Source organism: Priapulus caudatus, unplaced genomic scaffold (genome assembly GCF_000485595.1).
Source record: "Priapulus caudatus unplaced genomic scaffold, Priapulus_caudatus-5.0.1 Scaffold1172, whole genome shotgun sequence".
Classification (NCBI taxonomy): domain Eukaryota; kingdom Metazoa; phylum Priapulida; class Priapulimorpha; order Priapulimorphida; family Priapulidae; genus Priapulus; species Priapulus caudatus.
The window spans coordinates 63,372-68,150 of NW_014578233.1; the positions used below are offsets into that span (position 1 = coordinate 63,372).

The 4,779-nt window shown below is 53.9% G+C and overlaps 1 protein-coding gene across 1 annotated transcript in view; it reads right to left on the reverse strand.

The window, feature by feature from the left end:
- The window catches only part of LOC106815663, a 71,095-nt gene that overhangs the window by 58,187 nt on the left and 8,129 nt on the right, over positions 1 to 4,779 (reverse strand). The window lies entirely within an intron of this gene.

Below are 4,779 nucleotides of genomic sequence, written 5' to 3' on the forward strand. Positions count from 1 at the left end.
CCCTGCTCTCCTTCAGGCGCACTTTCAATCCTCCTACTCTCTCTCCCTCTCGCTCTCTGACCGCCAAGTGGCCCTCTCCTTCCTCACAGCAGCATAGGTCATCTTCCTCCATTACGACAACATGAATCATCTTCCTATATCCTAGCAGCATGTTACTACCACCAACCCCACCAGGCAGCATGTCACCACCTCCTCCACCACAGCAACATCATTGCCACCACCTCTCCACCACAAAGCAACATGTCACCACCTCCTCCAACATAGAACTGTTGTCACCACCTTCCTCACCACAAAACATGGTGGTTCACCACCTCCTCCACCACGGCAGCATGTCACCACCTCTCCGACCACTGCAGGCATTCCCACCTCCTTCACCCAGCAACAGTGTCACCACCTACCTTCCACACTAGCAGCATGTCACACTCTCCAGTCAGCAAACATGTCACCACCTCCTCCACCACAGCAACATTCACACCTCAGCCACCACAGCAATCATGTCACCTACCTCCTCCACGGACAGCAACATGTCACCACTCCTCCACCACAGCAGCATGTCACCACCTCCTCCAACATAGCAGCATCGTTCACCCGCTCCTCCATCTACCAGCAGCATGTCACCACCTCCTCCAACATCAGCAGAATGTCACCACCTCTCCAAACATAGCAGTGTCATGTTCACCAACTCCTCACCACAGCAACATGTCACCATCCTCCTCCACCACCAGAACATGTCACCACCTCCTCCACCCAGCAGCAGTCACACCTCCTCTCACACAAACATGTCACCACCTTCCTTCCACCACAGGGCACATGTCACCACCTCCGCCACCACAGCACACCATGCACCACCTGCCTCACCACAGCAGATGTCACACCTCTCCACCACAGCAACATGTCACCACCTCCTCCACCACAGACAGCATGTCACCACTCTCCCTCCACCACAGCAACATGTCACCACCTCCTCCACCACAGCAACAGTCACCACCTCCTCCAACATAGCAAGATTTTCACCACCTTCCTCCATCCACAGAAACATGTCGACCACCTCCTCCACAACAGCAGCATGTACCACCTCCTCCACAGCAAGTCATGGCACCACCTCCCTCACCACTAGCAACATGTCACCCACCTCCTCCACCACAAGCCGCATGTCACCACCTTCCTCCTTAGAAACATGTCACCACCTCTCCACCACAGCAGCATGGTCACCATACCTCCTCCACCACAGCAAAGGTCACCACCTCCTCCAACCACAGTCACATGTCACACCTTCCGTCCACCACAAGCAACATGTCACCACCTCCTCACCAGCCGATGTACCACCTCCGTCCACGTCACTAGCAACATGTTCACCACTCCTCACCACAGCTCAGCATGTCACCACCTCCTCCCAATCATAGCATGCATGTCACCACTCTCCCCACCACAGCAGCATGTCACCACCTACAGCAACATGTCACCACCTCCTCCACCACAGCAACGATGTCACCACCTCACTCCACCACGCACGCATGTCGACACTCTCCACCACAGCACACATGTCACCACCTCTCCAGCCACAGCACATGTTTCACCACCTCCTCCACGTGCAACATGTCTACCACCTCCGCCACCACAGCAACATAGTCACCACGCTCCCCAACCACAGCAGTGCAACTTCACACTCCTCACCACAGCAGATGTCACCACCTCCTCCAATCATAGCGGCTTGGTCACCACCTCCCTCGAACATCAGCAGCATGCTCACCCACCTCGTCCACCCACATGCAAACATGTCACCACCTCCTCACCACAGCAACATTCACCACATCCTCCACCATAGCAAACTGTTATCCACCTCCTCCACCACAGCCAAACAATGTCACCACCACCCCACCACAGCAACAGTCCACCACCTCCTCCAACCATAGCCAACATGTCAGCCACCTCCTCCCACCACAGAAAATGTCACCACTCCTCACCACAGAAACATGTCACCACCTCCTCCACCACAGCAACATGTCACACCTCCTCCACCACAGGAAACAGGTCAGAACCTCCTCCACCACAGGCATGCATGTCCACCACTCCTCCCCACGCAACATTCATGTCACACCTCCTGTCCACCACAGAAAACATGTCACACCTCCTCCACCACAAGGCAAGAATGTCACCACCTGCTCCTCCACAGCAAACATGGCACACCTTCCTCCACCACAGCAAAGTGTTCACCACCAGCCTCTACCCACGAGCAACATGTCACACCTCCTTCCCCACAGCCAACATGTCACCACCTCTCCACCACAGCAGCATGCTACCACTGCCTCGCTCCACACAAACAACATGTGCACCACCTTTCTCCACCACGAGAACCATGTCACCACCCTCCTCCACCACAGCAACATGGTCACCACCTCCTCCCACCACAGCGCATAGATCACCACTCCTCCACCACAGCAAACATGTCACCACCTCCGTCGCAACATAGCACATGTACACCACCTCCTCCGACCAGCAGCATGTCACCACCTCCTCCACCACAGCAACATGTCACCACCTCCTCCACCACAGCAGCATGTCACCACCTCCTCCACCACAGCAACATGTCACCACCTCCTCCACCACAGCAGCATGTCACCACCTCCTCCAACATAGCAGCATGTCACCACCTCCTCCACCACAGCAGCATGTCACCACCTCCTCCACCACAGCAACATGTCACCACCTCCTCCGACATGTTGCTGTGGACCTGCCCCTTATACGCACCGCGCGCTGCACCGTACCGCACCGCACAGCACCGCACAGCACCGCACACCGCACCGCACCGCACCGCACCGCACCGCACCGCACCGCACCGCACCGCACCGCACCGCACCGCACCGCACCGCACCGCACCACACCACACACACAAATCCCAAACAAAGCAACGAACGGACGCATGAGAGCGCGCGCACGCACGCAGACATACGTACATGTTCGTTACCACCTCACGCAACAATTGTCGACTTAGAAACAATGGCGATCTCCACGCCTATAGACAAAAGTTTCGGTGCCGGTGTCTCGTTTCTATCAACACGAAAGCATTGTTTCGCATTTGCAAACAACGATGCGCACGCGCGCTCCGGGTAATACTAGCTAACGATGAGTTTGCACCGTTGCGCTGAGCCGTCGCCCTTAAACTTCCCCCACAGTTGCCCGATTCCCCCACACCCCTCCCCCACGCCACGCGATGGCCGGCATAATACCGCGAGCGGGCTATTTTACGACATGTTGGTTATAGCCGCTTAAACGCTTTTAAATTGTATTTGTTTTATAGCCGGGGACGGGGGAATAACGCACGCGCGCGTGCGAGCGAGTCCATGCATTGCAAACAGTCGATTTCAGGTTTTCCGCAGTAAATATGCGCATTGAGCGGCAGTGAGAGAGAGAGAGAGAGAGAAAGAGGGAGAGAAAGAGGGAGAGAGAGAGAGGAGGAGGCCGTGAATAATGACAGGCCACAATGAGCACGAGTCTGCTGCAACGCGCGCTCGACAGCCCACACAGTAGCAGCGACTGACTGACACCGACGAGTATCAGTATCTCAGCGCGTCAGTCCGGCAGCTTATGTGCCCGTGCATCGTGCGCTCGTATCGAAACCCGCTTTATTGGCACGACCGTGGCGTTGCCGAGAGCGCGCGCGTCTGCGAACGGGGTGCGACGATGCTGACGGTCGTAATCAGCAGGAAATCAATGAGAATGAAGTATGTAGATGCGTTTCTTCTGCGAGAATGACGCGCCGCCGCCGCCGCCGCTGCCGCCGCCGCGGCGCTGCTGTTGGATGAATGCCCGACAGTGTGAATCTACGGGCAGACAACGTCGCAGACTAACAAGGTTATCGTGATGATTAAATCCGTTTAAAACAAGCTAAACTCGCGCAATTTGCATGTACAGTCGGCGAACAATAATAACGAATCCGGATGCGCGATAGCGAGACAGTTAGCGGGGAAGCAGAAAGTCATGATCAATTATTTCCGAGCGTAGACTTGCGCAGTCTCTACCCACTCGGTTCGAGTATTTTCCAGTTGGTGCGCCGGCCGTAGTGACGCGGGCAAGCATAGGATTTGGATAGGAATTATGGAAATTAAGATTAGATATCGTCCGCGTTGTCCATCGCTGACCGAACGATATACGTATAGTATATAGGTCTATGTATAGGCATAACGATATCTGGAGTGAATAATAAATATAGTATTATTACTACTATTATTATTCACTCATAACGATATAGTATAGGTCTATGTACATATAGGCATAACGATATGTGTAGGTATTGCTACCATTTACGGTTGCAGTCCAACGCTGAGCAGCTGACGCGCTCCGCCCCGACACTCCCACATCGGCCTTATCAGCTCGCAATCATCACTCAGAACTACTCTCTTGGTCTCGTCGGAAACGAGTGCCAAGTACTCGTCTACCTGTTTCTACCTAGTGCATGACGAAACAGGACGACGTCGCCGCTCCATACATTGACGCGTTCGTACAGTTTCACTGCTATCAGTTTTGCGAGTCGACTGCCAGGGGCTCATATCCTTCCGTTATCGCTACTGCGCAGATAGCAACCTCCTTATCGCGCAGTTTTCCTTTGACCTTCCACGAGACGTATATACGAGCGCTCGCTGCACACGCAAACCGAAAGATAACCAGTTCAGGGAGACACCTAAATAACAGCTATGTAACACGACTGCGTAAGGCCTCTAAGAATATAATATATATATATATGTATATATATTATATATATATATATATATATATATATAT